Genomic DNA, 17,817 nt, shown 5'->3' with positions numbered 1-17,817 from the left:
CCACGCAAAGTGCCAACCATAAGGGTTTTCTTCAGAGTGAGCCATGGAGACAAGCTTACAGCTTGCCGGACACGTTTCCTTCGGAGCAAGGGATTTCTGCAGTTTTCTCCTTCACCTTACAAGCCTGACAAAGAGGGGGTCGGGGGCCCTCCAGGCCTGAGGGTGGCAGGAAGCAGGCTCCACGTGTCCCATTTCTGGCCTCAGCCTTCATCACCAGACTTGGCTGGTTAACCGCGGGGGCGTGGTGAGGCCAACTCGCTCAGCCAGTCCAGGTGAAGGGCTGCGCCAGTGGCCAGGCTCCCTTTTCCTATCTACTTTCCTTCCGAGTTTCTGCTAAAATCTGGAGACGTGGAATCCACTCGCGGCAACTCCGAGCCTCTCCAACTGAGCATGCGCCAATGCCTGGCTGCTTTTGGTCACCGGCCCCAGCTCCCTCTGAGCTGGGCTGCGGAGCCGGAGGAGGGAGGAGGGAGGAGGGGAAAGGGGAGGGGGTGCCTGGAGAGGCGGCGGCTCGCGCGCCTGCGCATCCGGCTCCAGGGACCCTAGGTTTTCTATGGGATTCCCAATCTGCAGCAGAGACCTACCGGAGCGTGTTGCGGCGGCGACTGGGCTTGCAAGGCGCGATCCAGGAGGGATTTAAGCAGCCCAGAGCTCCACTGGAAAAAAAAAAAAGAGCGCGAGAGAACCATACCCAGAGACGGCTTAACCGTTTATCCGAATTAAATATATATATACATACATTTATTTATAGAGAACTGTTGAGTTTTATCATTTTCGTTAAGTGACCGTGAGCAGCGCTATAACTGTAAGTGGAAAATACAATCTTCGTTGCATTTGTGCATGTGTAGTGCAGCCAATTGTCTGGGAGACGCTTGGGTTATTGTCACCTACTTGGCTTTGCATAGATACGTCTAAATGCATGGTGTGACAATAGCTTTGTTTAATGCTGGTGATCTAAACGTATACTGTTAGTCCATAGGGGACCTTTTGGAATAATGGGGGTGGGGGAAGGGGGAGTGTTTACATGCGGCGTGTTTGGGGAATTGCCTTACGCTAGATTTAAGACAGGTGAAACTGAGGTGCTTTTTAAGTGTGTCTATACATACGCAGATTTCCTTACACAGATTTAAGTAGCTAATGGACCGATTGTGAAGTTTTCCGGTTGCTGATAAAACTATTGAGCGGTTGCAGTCAAGTACCAACCTGTCATCCGTGGGGCTGGTGCACCATTTTTCTCACCGTGAAAGAGGAGCGAACGTGTTTGTTAAGTAAAACTGAGTGGACGAGATGGTGTGGAGACCAGGATTGGTTTCCAAAGTGGGATGTTTAGAACCACAGGGCTAGGCGCAAAATCAGCTCATTTCTCTGTTAGTGTTTAGAAATGAGAAGATAATTTTCGGTTTTGATTTTTCATCACGATGGTGAATGGGCAGAAAAAGGAAAGATGTTCAACCACCCCGTCAGCCCGGTCTATTTTGAACAGAGTATGAGACTCAGAGCCTTTGAATGGGGACTGTCAGATCCAAACTAGTTACCTGCCTTTGCATGCTGTATTTGCATTCCAGAATGCAGGGATGAAAAAATATAAAACCAGATGTTTTACCTTTGGTAGTGTTTCTTTAAAGGAGAAAAGGGCGTTCTGTGTTTTGAGTTAAAATGGATTGTTCCTTGCTCAGATACTGAAGAAGGGTCTTTGCAAGGTCAAACCCCCTGTGGAAATCAGGGGGTCTGGGGAACTGGGGGAGGGTGCAGGAAATGATGATGCTCTCTGTGGGTGCTCAGCACTGCAAGGAGATGCCAGAGTGAGAATACATTTTTCTAGAGTTGCCCTCCTGTCCATATTTCGGAGATCAAAATGAAGTGGAAATGCTAGTGGGTGTAGAAAAAAAAGTGTATACTATCTATGTGTCACATCTCACTTGGAGACAAGAGGACCCAGGGAGCTGTATTTCTACATATTTAATTTTTCAATTTAAAGGAATTTCACATTGAAAAAATTAAAAATGAAACTCTTGGGAAGACACATTTTTTTCCTCACTACCATTTAAACTGGCTATTGTTGTCTTTGGTGGAGGCGGCCGGGGGTGGGGGCGGGGGGATGGTGGTGGTGTAGAGGGGTCCTGCATCATTGAACACCCCACTCTTGAGCACACGCTCATTAAGCTTCGGTGTTTAACCCCAGAAAATGCTGCACTGAAGCAGGTTGGCAGAATGGCATGAGGCAGGCAGACAGGAGAAGAGCATGGCCAGTGTGTGCTGAATTTCCACAGAAAAAGCAGATCCAGTTTCTAGGATGAAATGAAATACGTTTTACTCCAAATAGGACAAGCCATTTTAGACTCTTGACCCTTTAGTCAGTTCAACTATTTGGAACCTTTCAAAGGAATCTACAATTTATTTAAGTGGATGAAATTTGAAGTAGAAAATTCTAGAAGATCCTCTCCTTGGAAACCTAAAGTGTAAATCATACTGCCTTCTCGGTCCCTCCTTTCTTTACTCCAGGGCAGAAGGACCAGTCGTTTGTCCTAACTGAGCCATACTCCTTGTCACCAGTGAAAGTTGGATCAGCTCTCTGAATGGTGCAGGTGCAGCACTGCGTTGATAAATGGGTGGAGGAGAAAGAATGGGGAAACCTGGTGTGAAAGCTCATAGATGTTTTCTCCCAGATACCCTGGTTCATAAGGCTGAGTTATAGAGAATCGCATCGGGCAGAGACCTTCGAAAACATCTAGTCCAAACCCTTTGTTTTATAGATGAGAAAATTGAGGCCCAGAGCCGTGAAGCTAGGGGAAAGTCAATTAACTTCGAGTCTATGGAATAAAGAATTAAAGAGTAATGTTGAGGGAAAATGTTCCCTTCTCTCTGCACTTATAGCATCCTCAGTGACATCGCTGAGGTCTTGCAACAAATAATTGCCTGCTCCCAGCACATCTTTCGAGAGAGTCCCGAAGGTTCGTTTTTTACACCACTGCACCTCTCTTTGCCTCTCTTTTTTGGTAAGGTCTCCGTCTCTTTTTTCTGTTGCCCCTCACTTCTAATATACCCACTTCATTAGATGTTTAGTCTGGCCTTCCTGGCATCTCAGTCAGTTCCTTTGGAATCCTTCGAGTTTTTGGAGAGAACTGACAAACCAATTGGAATCTTCAGCTCCCGTTTGAAAACTGTCCAGGCCCATCGCCAACCCCTCTCTGCTCTGTTCCCCAGAACCTTTCAGGGAATCCAGGCTTCTGAGACACTGCAGGTATCTCCCCTTCTGTTCTACCTGTCTCACCTCCTTCAGCTGTGCTGCAGCTGCGGGCACTGGGACCTAGCAGAGTGAGGAAGTTGCAGTGTCAACACACAGCAGGCGCTGCCAGCTCGCCTCTGGCTCCTAGAAGGCAGAACCCAAATCCAAGATGCCTAGCTGTCTCCAGCCTTCATGGAAATCCACCAGACAAAGCCACCTGCAGAGAGAGGGACTGAAGGCTGGGCGGGAAGACTGAAGGAAGACACCTGACTGTTCTTCCTGAAGTCGGCGCTATAGAGGAGAGGAGAGCAGCTTTTTAAAGCCTTTAGAGCTTTTAAAGCGCAGTCTTGCTGGACAGGGACTGCAAAGCAGGCAATAATTATACCTGCCTAATTTGCCCTCTTCTTTCCTTCTTTTTTTAATCTCTTTTCCACTCATTTGCTTTCTCTATTTCTCCTTCATATTCTCCCTTTCATAAAAATTTCTTGAGTATCTGTGCCATGAAGCTCTAGGCCTTTTAAAGATAATTCAGTCATCCCTGTCTCTTCTCCCCAGGCACTCAGGAACTATCACAAATGTCCCCTTTGGGGAAATGCCAGGAATTCTTACCTGAAAAAGCTGAGAAGTTGGGGGAGGCTTGAGAAAGACAAAGTCTGAGACTCTTCCTCATTTGAGAGATAAGCTAAATACACTTGACAAGTGTTGAAGCTCAGAAAGCAAGGTAGTGAGTTTCTCAACACATTTCCCAATTAACAATTTAACTTAACCATTTCCCTCATGGTAAACTTTTACTGAGTTGGGATGAGCTCTGTCTTGGAGAGAGTCTGTCCCTAACATACTCTTGGGTCAAATGTCACCTGGCCTTGCTGTTCTGTTCTGAAAACAGCCATGTCCAAGCTATTCTATACACCACATACCTTATACAGAGGTCAGAGACTTGTAGCTACTAAAGATGCTTTGCTTTGCTGCGGTATAAATCTCATTCTGTAATAAGACAGCATGATTAGAAATGTCCTGAGCAAGCTATAGATTTTTCTATTTCTTTTTTTCAAGCAAACATCCAGTTCTCTTTATTTGGATGTAAATAAATCTCCTAGCACTACAAAAGTACGAGTCATATGAGAGGTTTACAGTGGTCCCTAGTACTGTATGTAGGAGGGTTTTAAATAAGACAGATATCGATAATTAAAAGCGAATTAGTTCAATCAAGTTACAGTATCATCCTTCAGATTAAAGTGCTCTGATATTAACTAATGTGGCAGCAAACGTGATCCTGAGAAGGAATCCCACTGCCAATCATCTTGCCTCTTAACTTCAAAACAACAAGAATGAACACAGTTCGTGTAATAACCATTCTCTCCTCAAGCCCTGCCCATCCCCTTGGCTTGTGACATTCTCTCCTGAGGAGAGATGTCGGGATTTGATGAGATTCTGTCTCAACTGGGACAAAGAAAAATGAGTAATATGGAAAACATTCTAACATCGGGTTACTAACAAATTAAATTAAATTACCTGATGACTCTGTTTAGTTGCTAAGTCATGTCCGACTCTGTGACCCCGTGGACTGTAGCCCACCAGGCTCCTCTGTCCGTGGGATTCTGTAGGCAAGAATACTGGAGTGGGTAGGTTTTCTATTTGGGTTGCATGTATATATGGATTCCAAACCTTGCTGAGGAGCTCCCTGTGGAATTTTATAGACTGACAGTATAATATCAATATCAAATGCGTGGTTTCCTAGTTTGCAAGAGCAAAATATGTTTAATGTCATTCTGAAGGTCTTTTTCTTTGTGTTGAATGATTTTTATGTTTCTACGATGAGCAATTATTTAGGAAGATAGAAAGGCTCTCCTTATAGAGGTGATCACATGCCGTTGATCTAAGGCTGAAATTGACAAAGTCCATCTCAGTTACATTATTAGATGTAAATATATTAATTTTCTAAAGTATCAAATGGCACAGAGATAAGTGAACAAATGGTTGATATTTCTACTATGTTGGTGGTTAATTCACATTATTTATAGAGTATGTGAACTGGATGGGATCCATATAAATTACCTAATCCATCCCTTCAATACATAAAAAATTGTAGTATAGTAAGGAACATTTTCCTGAGGAGGGCATGGCAAACCACTCCAGTATTCCTGCCTGGAGAATCCCATGGACAGAGGAGCCTGGCAGGCTATGGTTCATAGGGTCACAAGGAGTCAGACACAACTGAAGTGACTGAGCAAGGAACATTTTATCTTAAAGACATATCTGCAATGTGAAAACACATTGCACAAGAGCAGAGATTTTAATGATCTTTTTCATATTTCCACAAAATCTATACAATGTCCTTTATAATAGATACTCTGTAATATTTCTCAATTAACTATTTTAATAAGATTCAGTTACATAAACCTTGTTAATTATGTCAAGAAATTAAATCATGAATACTAAAAGCATGGCTTCCCTCATAGCTCAGTTGGTAAATCATCTGCCTGCAATGCAGGAGACCCGGGTTTGATTCCTGGGTTGGGAAGATCCCCTGGGGAAGGAAATGGCAACTCACTCCAGTATTCTTGCCTGGAGAATCCCATGGACACAGGAGCCTGACAAGCTACAGTCCACGGGATTACAAAAGTTGGACACAACTTAGTGACTGAACCACCACCACCACTAAAAGCATGCACAAAATTAGAATTGCTTTAAGTATCTATGTTACTAAAAGGAAAATCTAAACTAAAAGTTATTTTATAATTTATTTTCAATAAGGACATAAAAGCACTATGCTAATACCTTTAAGCATGCTTTTTGATGTACTTACGGAGTATATTCCCTTGTATCTCTTCATAGGTAAAAATGTAAATTATTTTATGTATTTACAAGAATTGATATCAATATGTCAAAAAGGGAGTATAAACCTACACTGTAGTAGATATGTATACCACGTATTTAAATCATGATTCTCTTGAGCTATGGAATTATTTTAATGTGTTCACACTGTGAAGGGACCATAACACTGGATTTCTCATTTACAGTTTGTTTCTAAAGATAGCTTATGCTCTCTTACGTGAATCAAAATAATTTGAGTTGCTTCCAGCTTCATTCATTGAGAACTCCACAAATGGAATCTTAGGGGTACTTTAGAAACTGCTTAATGAATGAAATAGATATGCAATAGAAAATTACTGAGGAATCCTCAAAGAGGTTTGACACCTTAATAACAAGGTTCTATGAATGCATTAAAGATGCTCTATACCCTTATCAGCTGACTTAAAGCATGCCAGTCGGGTAATTTGTTGGTGATTCTTTTGTTTCACTCTGGATTTCTCCGTTGCCTTCCTTAACTACATTTCTAACACAGATGACCTGATGTGTAGCCATCAATCGTTTTTTTAAAAAAGAGTGCACTGCATTTCTAACCATTTGTTGGATTATTTTCAGGTGAACAACATATTTCCTTTTGTTCTCAATTACATTTAAGATTTGGAATATTCTCATTCACCAGCAACCTTCAAGCTCACTATATCTAATGCAATAATTGCAGAACTTTTTATAGAAAATAAGACTCTCAAAAAGAGTTCATTTTTATGAAACATTGCTCATAAAAGGCAACGTGTTAACAAATAAGCTAAATTTACTTGCAATTTTTATATATCTATAGAATGAATATGACTTTTGTTTATTCTTGTTCATATAAGGACTTTTCTAAGAAATATGTCCCTTTAAATGTATTTTTTTCTCCATTCTTTGGATCTTATTTATTATCTCTCAGGCTCTGAAAGACTGTGAACTTTTGAAGAGCTGAAAGTAAATAGATTTTTTGCAAATTATTAACATGTTCAATGTGCTTTGCAGCCTTGGTAAATTTTTTCCAGTGCAAACAACTAGATCCTAATATTTCTGCTGTTTCATAGTTTAGAATGTTTATTGCAGTTGAAAGCTTCTCAGAATAGTAGATTTTGATGCTGCCAGAGTCTTGTGTTTTACATTTTGCCTTGGTTTTATTAATTTGTGATTAGTGTATTTATTTTTGACTTATTGAAACCCAGTCTTAAATTATGAGTGAAATTTCCCATTGGAGGCCCATTAAGGATTATCACTAAAGTTGACATGCTTATTAATATAATATCTTATTTTTAATGTGTGGAATAGTGCTGTACAAGTTTGATTTTCAATTAGCAACTTCTGTTCTGGAGTTTTTTGGCTTTTGATGTTATGAGCTAATGAAAGACTATCAATTTTGTTTATTCCAGAAGTTCAAGTGTTTTTGAAATTTATACGTAAGGTGTGTGGTATATGCTTTCTTGTTCATATGGGAAATTTTATGAAAAATAAAAAAGAAATTGTGAAATGAGTTTAAATTCTAAACAAAATTGTTAGTTTTTCTTTTAAGTGTTTATAAAGATATTTATTCCTCAGAGTGAGATGAAAACCATCCATGCAATCTTCTGCCATTTTTAATTAGTAAATGGAAAAATTCCTCAATTCTCACGGTTTCAATTGACTCAAAAGAAATTATGAAAGTGTAAAATGAGTTTTCAAGCTAGATACACTTAGATAAAAATCCCTAATTCCACAGTTTATTAGTTCTATGACCTTGAATATATTGTTTAACCTGTCAAGCTCAGTTTCCATTTAAAATTGGATTCTTGAACAGAAATAGAAGACTATGTATTAAAGAATATAATATAATGCCTCATTATTGAAAATGTGCAATTAATGATAGTCATTATCATTACTGTCATTTCTTTTATCAGAAATTAATGGTTCATAAACCACTTTAGTCTCTGAGTTATAGTAATCCCACTCATAATAGAATCTCTGAATAAGAAATTGAGCTATGACCAATGCACAGTTAACAGTGCTTAACCTACCTTGTAAAAAAAATCCATTAAGTAAGTGTGCCAAGCACTGTGTAGTCACTGGAATCAATATTAAATAAGTTACAGTCTCAGCCTTCAAGGAATTTATGCCTAATGAGGAAGGTAAGCGCAGTTCAGTAAGTCAAGTGAAACAAAAATATGGTATAGATGCATAAAGGAAATAATTTGTAGAAGAAATGCCTACACTGAGACCTTATTCTCATTCTTATTTCTTTCATTCTTTCCTTAAATGCATCTCCTTTCATTATACTGTTTCTTTGCCATTATTTCCCTACCATAAAATACCAACATATAATTGGACACAACAGAATATGGAACCAAGAAGATATTTTTAAGCTTGTTTCCTTATTGAATACATTTTAAGGTCATCTATTAATTATTTTCCAATGTAGCTAAATAATGTGGCCCTTGTCTCCCACCCAAGCCTCCAGAGGGTCATTGAAACTCAGTGAAAAAAGAGCCTTGCCTTTGGTTTAAATATTATACAATGATACTTCTATCCTTTGATACCTTCCAAAAAAGAGCTTTCTGTCTGATACTCTCTGTGCTAAATGCTAAGTTGCTTCAGTCATGTCTGACTCTGCAACACTATGGAGTCTGTAGCCCGCCAGGCTCCTCTGTCCATGGGGATTCTCCAGGCAAGAATACTAGAGTGGGTTACCGTGCCTTCCTCCAGGGGATCTTCCTGACTCAGGGATAGAATCTGTGTATGCCACACTGGCAGGCGGATTCTTTACTACTGAGCCTCCAGGGAGGCCCACACATACGTGTGTGTGTGTGTGTGAAAGTCACTCAGTCATGTCCGACTCTTTGTGACCCCATGGACTGTAGCCTGCCACGGAAGCCCACACATACACATACATAAATCCAAAATGGCCTTAGCTATCTTCAGCTCTTCTAAGAGCTTTTTCACTTCTCCTCAGCTTTTTCCTCCATTCTCCCTCTATTTCCTGCCCCACTTACTAGGAAAACTCAAGTATATTTCTTATCTGGAGTTAAAGAGATATCTTTTTCTCCTTTTGAAGTCTGTAACAAAGTTGCACCTAAATTCTGAGGCTCTTTTCTATAGGAGGAGTATTGTATGATTCACAGAATTAGGTAGGAGTTTTGATTCTAATTAATTTGGGGGCTTTTTTTTTCTCATTTTTGAAATGGGGTCATATATCTACCTTGGTACTAATAGGTGTGTATGTGTGTGTACCTCACATGTATATGTATACCACTTAAAGAACACACCTGCCACTGCAGGAGACATAAGAGATACGGGTTCAGTCCCTTGGTTGGGAAGATCCCTTGAAGGAGGGCAACCTTCAAGGTTGGCATGGCAACCCAGTCCAGTATTCTTGCCTGGAGAATCCCATGGACAGAGGAGCCCAGGAGACTACAGACCATAGAGTCACAAAGAGTTGGACATGACTGATGCATGCACCCACGCACACCACTTAAAAGAGGTTCAGTTCAGTTCAGTCACTCAGTCGTGTCCAACTCTTTGCGACCCCATGAATCGCAGAACACCAGGCCTCCCTGTCCATCACCAGCTCCTGGAGTTCACCCAAACTCATGTGCATCTAGTCGGTGATGCCACCCAGCCATCTCATGCTCTGTCGTCCCCGTCTCCTCCTGCCCCCAATCCCTCCCAGCATCAGGGTCTTCTCCAATGAGTCAACTCTTCGCATGAGGTGGCCAAAGTATTGGAGTTTCAACTTTAGCATCAGTCCTTCCAATGAATACTCAGGACTGATCTCCTTTAGGATGGACTGGTTGGATGTCCTTGCAGTCCAAGGGACTCTCAAGAGTCTTCTCCAACACCACAGTTCAAAAGCATCAGTTCTTCGGCACTCAGCTTTCTTCACAGTCCAACACTCACATCCATACAGGACCTCTGGAAAAACCAAAGCCTTGACTAGATGGACCTTTTTTGGCAGAGTAATATCTCTGCTGTTCAATATGCTATCTAGGATTGTCATAACTCTCCTTCCAAGGAGTAAGCGTCTTTTAATTTCATGGCTGCAGTCACCATCTGCAGTGATTTTGGAGCCCCAAAATATAAAGTCTGACACTGGTTCCATTCAACCATCTCATCCTCTGTCGTCTCCTTCTCCTCCTGCCCTCAATCTTTGCCTGCATCAGGGTCTTTTCCAAGGAGTCAGTGCTTCGAATCAGGTGGCCAAAGTATTGGAGCTTCAGCATCAGTCCTTCCAGTGAATATTCAGGACTGATTTCCTTTAGAATGGACTGGTTGGATCTCCTTGCAGTCCAAGGGACTCTCAAGAGTCTTCTCCAACACCACAGTTCTAAAGCATCAATTCTTCAGCACTTAGCTTTCTTTATGGTCCAGCTCTCATATCCATACATGACTACTGGAAAAACCATAGCTTTGACTAGATGGACCTTTGTTGGCAAAGTAATGTCTCTGCTTTTTAATATGCCATCTAGGTTTGTCATAGGTTTTCTTCCAAGGAGCAAGTGTCTTTTAATTTCATGGCTGCAGTCATCATCTGCAGTGATTTTGGAGCCCAAGAAAATAAAGTCTGTCACTATTTCCATTGATTTATAATGCTCTTCATAAATCTTGTCAGAGGATATCTGCCGACCTTTAATTATCTTTCAACCTTCGTACTCTCCCTCCTCTACCTTTTCCTCCAAGGTGCCTTGAGCATGTTTTAAACATTCTAATGACATCCTTACTTCACTTCTTTGCTTCAGGTCTAGCACTATCACTTCTGTATTTTTGGCCCAACTAATGTCCATCAAATAACATCAAATAAATGGTAGAAAGGGAGCCCTCAGTGGAGTACATAATACCTGTTGCAGAGCATGTTCATGCCAGGGTTGGCCTCTCAGAGCCTTCATTTGTTGAGCATTTGTAGAAGTGTAATCTGATGTAAGTTAGCTAGGAGCTGAGCTCTCAAAGTGAGGGTGAGGGAGAGGTGCACCTACATACAGATACATAAATACATACATACTTACATGCATGATAGACACACAGTAAGCTCAGTATGTTGTCATAGGTTGTTTTACATTTTAAGGAAAAGATTGAAGAGCAAATAACTACATAATAAATCAGCACTTTTGAGATGGCATTAAAAGGAAGGCCTTGATGAAAGTCTTCTCGTTCTAGGTGAAGTGGCAGATTTGAAAGTGAAGGGGGTTTTAAGGCTTCCCGGGTGGTGTGGTGGTAAAGAAACTGCCTGCCTGTGCAGATGCGGTTCTGCTATCTGCTGTCTGCCAGAACAGATGGGAGATTCGGTTCAGCCCCTGGGTCAGGAAGAACCCCTGGAGTGGGAAATGGCAACCCATTCCTGGGAAGTCCCAAGAACAGAGGAGTCTGGAGGGCTACAGTCCATGTGATCAAATAGTCAGACACAACCAAGCACTCACACGTTAAGGACATTTTAGACTTTGTTTGTTTAAAGAAATATTTCCAAAATACTAATAGTTATTTCCCCTCGAAGAGTCTTGTGGAAACCCTTTTTGACGTAGATAATGTTTCCAACATCCTAGTCTTAAATTATTTTCAGTGCATATTTTCATATTAATAGTAAGTCTGAGTGGTCCTGTGAAGACCCAGCATATGTTTTGTTTGCTTAACCTTATGTTTCCAAACCTTTTTGCCCAGGAAAGTTATGTTAAAATGCACTTGTTAACCATCTCATTGTGGTTCTGAAGAACCCAATTGGAAAAGAAGGACAAAAACTGGAGTATGTAGTGAAAGGTACTTTCGGACAAGGAGCCATTAATTGTGTCTTTTAGGTATCAAAGTTGTGTTTTAGGTATCATAAGTGTGAAGTCTTGCAAGAGTTACTTTACTTTTCTGAGTTCTAGTTTTGTCATTTAAAAATAAATATGAGATTTTCTGCCTTCCCTTCTCTGATTAGTAGTTTATTGTGAGATTGAAATGACTTTGAACATACGCTATAATCTGGATCGTGCCAAGTAAGGGTAAGAGACTTATGATTATTATTCAACTTTAGAATTTTAGTTTATCTTTTATTTTAAAAAGATAAATTAAGAATCAGAGTACTGATCTGGTGCAAATTATTGCAATGAGATTATATCTACTAAAAGAAGTCCCTGCCCCCTATCCTCCCCTACCTCAGTATAAAATGGTAAACATATGGTAACTATAACTAGGTTTTCACGCAGTAAAATTGAAAAGGTGATTTTAAAATAAAATAAATCTGGAGGGGAAAATCAAATTATTTAAAATTTTAGGCACATCGACTTCTGGTTTTTTCCCTCAGGATTTCTCATGTAGTTGAGCCCACAGTGTTTCTCAGTGGAGTAAGCATGTTCCAATTTTCAGAGACACTCTTGTGGAAAGAGAGGCAACCATGGCCATGCCCAAGTGTTTGTTCCAGCAGACAAGCTTTGGCAATAAGACTTTTATCCTAATGGAATAAACAGGTCTGTGAGAGTCACTGGGCCTTGCATTCTTGAATGCAGCATGTAGAACTGAACAATGCAAGGACGGGGAAAAATGACCGAAGAAACAAAAGAGACCCGTATATGTCTGAGTCCAAAGAGAATCCATTTTGAACAAGGTCTGTGCCTCTCAGTGCAGGCCAGCAGGAGCCATGACTTCCCCCCAGGGACAATGGAAATCATTTCTCATGAGTTTCCACAACCCTGACTATCAAAATCTGATTCTTTCCTCGGAATCCTCCCCTAGTCATCTTAGCCAAGAGTTTTCTCTCAGGCTTCTTACCACATCTGAGCTCATAGTTACTTGTGTATGTGCCAGTTCTCCTAGGAAACTGGAAGTTCCTTGAAAGGAAATCTGCCTGATAGATTTTTAGGTCCCCTCTAGAGAGGTGTACCACTGGAGGGCAGTTGAATAGGGGTGGTACCATGTCAAGTGTCGTTGCCCCATTAGTAAGTCGTAAAGAGTGGCAATCACCAGTCAGGCGCTATTAAAGAGTTCGCAAACACCTAGGGTTATGAGAAGCAGCATTTGGGCATCTGACTCATAAAGGGTGTTGGCGGCTAGGTTACACAGTACCTGTAAGAGTAAGACCGCCCGTTTCCTATATAACCTCCTTTTCCTGGCCCCTCCCTGGAGCAGCAGAGCAAACAGTGAAAAGGGAAGCGAGCAGAATAAAGAACAGATTACAGTCTCCTCTCTTCTGCTTATTTCAAAATTGAGCTGAGAAAGGAGAGACTAGGTTGGATATATAGTGGAAATTTGCAGTTAAATTAGACTGAGCTTTTTAATACCTACTATAATACCTACTTTTCTGATACCTGAAAGTTACTTGGAAAGATACAGATCAGCCCAATATATCATCCTGGAATGGGAAAGGGAGGCACAGTTAAAGCATATTAGAGGAAGAGATGAGAAAATAAAGCTATATAACCAATCCATTCGACAAACTGGTTATAAAAGAAACAATACAAAATGGCATATAATTCATCCATAACGCAAGAGGTAGAGACCAGAATTGCTGGTGTAGGTGTTAGAAAGAAGAAACTGGTATGAACTCGACTGACAGAAGAAAATGGCCTGGATCCAGATCACCAATGGTTCAGGAGAAATGGGAAAAGAATGACTTCCAAAGAGGCGCTCTGTAGATATCCAAGTACACAGAGCACTTGTATCATTCATCTTTGGCTCATAACCAAGATCAGATTCATCTGAATATTGAAGTTATCTCTAAGCTAATTTCAGGAGAGCAAGGAAATGAAAGCAAAGATCATTTATACTTGGTAATAACATTAAGTAATAATGGTGTAAAGAATTTAAAGTGTATATGACACTGTTTTGGCTATTGACACGTTACTTCATTGAATCCACATTACAGGTCTGCAAGGTAAGCTTCATTTTATGACCAAGAAGCTCTGTCTCAGAAAGTAATTTTTTCAAGGTCACACATCTACTAAGTGATAAAGGTGTTATTTAAACCAAAGGCTCTCTCTATCTATCTTTTTGTAGTTGTTTAGTTGCTAAGTTGTGTCCAAGTCTTTGTGACCTCATGGACTGTAGCCTGCCAGGTTCCTCTGTCCACGGGATTTCCCAGGCAAGAATACTGAATTTGCCATTTCCTGCTCCAGGGGATCTTCCTGACCCAGTGATCAAACCCATGTCTCCTTCTTTGGCAGGCGGATTCTTTCCCCCAGGAAAGCCTGCCTATCTATATAGGCTTTTTTTTTTTTTTTTAAAGCTTTTTATTATGGAGAGCATACACATTTGAAGAGAATGATATAATGACTCTTATGTACCCATCACTCAATTTTAACCACCAAGAGTCACTTTGCTTCACTTCTATACCCATACTTCCCCCTCCAATAGTTTAGTTTGAACAAATTATGACACTATGTCATTGCATCTATAAATATTCAAATATGTGTCTATAAGGAGTCTTTGAAACATGTCCACAGTACTGTTATATACCCCCAAAATTATTTAATGTCATCGAATATCTAGTCAGTGTTCAAAGCTCATAAGTATTATTATAATTTATCTGAATCAGGATTTAGATAAGGTCTACACATCCCAGTTGGCTAGTAGACAGCTGCTGCTGCTGCTCAGTCGCTTCAGTCGTGTCCGATGCTGAGCGACCCCATAGACAGCAGCCCACCACGCTCCTCTGTCTCTGGGATTCTCCAGGCAAGAATACTGGAGTGGGTTGCCATTTCCTTCTCCAATGCATGCATGCATGCTCAGTCTCTTCAGTCGTGTTCAACTCTGTGCGACCCTATGGACAACAGCCCACCAGGCTCCTCTGTCCACGGGATTACCTAGGCAAGAATACTGGAGTGGATTGCCATTTCCTTGTCCAGTAGACAGCAGCCTGTTTTATATAAAACATTTATATAAGACATGTTTCTCACTAGAGGAAACTATGTTATGGATAAAAGAGACATGGCTTCAAATTTGAGCGTAGTTGCTCTGAACAAGTTATCTAACTTTTGAAACGTGAAAATTATGTTCCTGAGATTAGTTGCAAGGTTTAATAGTATAATGTTTTAAAAAGTGCTTAGAACAATCTCTGGCATGTACAAATATTTTAGTGAATTTTAGTCTCCTTTCCTTAAAAAAATTTAAAAGAAAAACATAGTATACTAGGCCAAGAAACTTGAGGAAACTTCTTGGAGTGCTTTGGCTACTGACCCTTGTGATCACTCTTGTTTTGCTTCTGGATATAAATTTGATCACAGTTGTCCCATAATGGCTGATGACTAACAGCTCTGAATCCTCCTCACTGGCATGTTTCATGTGGTTTCCCACATGAAGAGGAAGGAAATTTGTGAGTTTAAAATGATCTCAAGTTCAAAAATAAATGAAATGTTACAAGCTATTATCATGTCAGTTAAAAGTAATAGGAAAAAATTAAAATATGATGTCATGTTAGCAGAGGTTAACTTTGCATAAGTAGCATAATTAAAAAAAACAAATAGGGGCAATTAAAATGATTCAGGTTTGAATTTACTTTTTGTTCTTATGAACTTGGGCAAGTCACTTCATTCCTCGAGATCCCAGTTTCCTAGGGTATAAAATACAAATTCTGAATAAGATAATCAAAATAATCTAAAGATCAGACATCAGCAATATGGGAAAATGGAAATAATATTGGGCAATAAAACCAAATCTGAATTCTGACTTTACCATTTAATGGCTGTGTGGCCTTAGGCAAATAATTTAATCTCTCTGAACCTCAGTCTTCTCAGTTGTTAAATAAAAATTATAGCTGCTCACAAAATTGTTGTGAAAACCAGAGGTTATACGTACATTTTAAATGACTAGCAGAAACCAAGCATTTAATTGACACTCAGTTTTTTAATAATGAAGTAGTATTTGCTGTTCTCAAGAGTTTTTCATTTAAATTGAGAAAATTGAATGAATTCATAATCAGGAAGCATAGAACTGAATACAGCTGGCAGGCCATCTCCTGAATTGGGTACATCTAAAGCCATTTGTGAAGTTAACAGGTACTTTATCTAGAACACGATGTTTGAATTCAAAACATTATATTTATAAAAGCTTATAGCCCAGTGACAGTAACATAGTGTTCTTATAGTGCTTATGCCTGCTTATTTAGAAAATATAAAGTAAGCGGTTTTTTTCTGTGTCATGTGAGAACCAGAGGTTGCTGGTGAAGAGTATTCAGATTTTTGTAATAGGTCTATAAGGTTATACATCTGTGAATTGAAACTCACTAGGAGGTGATGTAATGCTGATAGAGGGAAGGCTAAAAATTCATACAGCATTCCAGCTAGTTTATCTGAAGTGTAGTTACTGATTTCTATGGTCAGTAGCCAAGAATCACATTATTTCTCTGAATTTGAATCTAATTTGGACACCACTGATTGTTATCATGGTGACTGAGTTTGCATCATTATAACAGCGAGAATATTCCAGTTTTGTGGTTGTCTTAGATTAGATATGAGTGCAGAATTTTTCTTTTTTAATTAAGTGGAGACAGAGACTGCTTTTTTATTTCAAAAGACTTTTTAAATCTAATTTTAAAAATTCATTTGACAAAACTCCAAAAACTAGAACTAAAGAGGGTTACTGTCGGCATTCCAGATAACTCACCAAACAAATAACCACACTTCAAGCTGCTACTCATATGACAGCTCTTAAATGAGCTTCATTGAAAGCCAGGACTTTGCTCTTTTAAAGTACTTTTTCTGAGCAAAAACAATAATACTTGCTCACTGTAGAAAATTTAGAAAGAAAAACCCAGAAAAAACAGAATCAGAAAAGAAAAGAAAAATCAGAGGAAAGAATAAAAATCACTTACAGTCTATTATTTATAGGTTATAGTTTCCTCCTTTATAAACATTTTTTTCTAATTGAGACTACTCGTCTCTTTAAAATTTATATTCTGCTTTTTTCCCCCCTTAACACCACCTTTGCAATTAAAACTGTTCACAAATGTAATTTTTAAAAAAGATTTACTTATTTATTTTTGGCTGCGCTGGGTCTTTGTTGCTACCTGCAGGCTTTCTCTAGTTGCAGCAAGAGGGGGCTACTCTCTAGGGCGGTGCACAGGCTTCGCATCTCAGTGGCTTCTCGTGTTGCAAAGCCTGGGCTCTAGGCCCTTGTGGGCTTAGTTGCTCTGTAGCACACGGGATCTTCCTGGACCAGAGATCAAATCCATGTCCCCTGCATTGTCAGTCAGATTCTTAACCACTAGATCACTAGGGAAGCCCCACAGATATAATTTTAAGACATTACACTCCACCATATGCATAGAGAAGATTTGCTTCAGTGTTCTCTTATTCTTACACTTTTAACTTGTTAAAGACCACTGAAGGGAGCATCTTGCCTGGAGAATCCCAGGGACCAGGGAGCTTGGTGAGCTGCCGTCTATGGGGTCGCACAGAGTCGGACACGACTGAAGCGACTTAGCAGCAGAAGGGAGCATCTTGTGCACAAACTTCACTGCCTTTTTAAGAATGGACTGGACAATGTCCTTGGTATACATTTCTGGGCATCACTAGCAGAATGAGTAATTTCTTTGAATGTAGGCTTTTCTGCTTGGTGACAGAGAATGGGACTCTGGAGAAACAGTAGGCCTGAGGAGTCATAATGTTAAATAGTTTGTGGAAAATTCACCTAGACTAGTTTGTAGTTTGGGGAGACTACTTTATGGGCAGATAGCTGTATTCCTTTCAGAAGTTCTGAAAAACCTCTTCTGATCAAAACGTTCCTGAAATGTCATTATGTCTGTCACTGTTTTGAAGCAGGAAATAGGAGAGAAAGCCATTTCTAGGCTA

The 17,817-nt window shown here is 40.0% G+C and overlaps 1 protein-coding gene across 1 annotated transcript in view; it reads left to right on the top strand.

Moving 5' to 3' along the window:
• The first annotated feature begins 499 nt into the window (after window positions 1-499).
• The window catches only part of VSNL1 (visinin like 1), a 120,920-nt gene continuing 103,602 nt past the window's right edge, over window positions 500-17,817 (top strand). Inside the window, exon 1 of the mRNA XM_027556025.1 lies at window positions 500-805. The gene's annotated coding sequence lies outside the window, so the exon portion shown is untranslated. The remainder of the gene's footprint in view (window positions 806-17,817) is intronic.

The sequence above is a fragment of the Bos indicus x Bos taurus genome, chromosome 11, assembly GCF_003369695.1.
Source record: "Bos indicus x Bos taurus breed Angus x Brahman F1 hybrid chromosome 11, Bos_hybrid_MaternalHap_v2.0, whole genome shotgun sequence".
Taxonomy (NCBI): domain Eukaryota; kingdom Metazoa; phylum Chordata; class Mammalia; order Artiodactyla; family Bovidae; genus Bos; species Bos indicus x Bos taurus.
The sequence above is the reverse complement of the archived record's forward strand: the minus strand, read 5'-3'. Positions and strand labels throughout refer to the sequence as shown.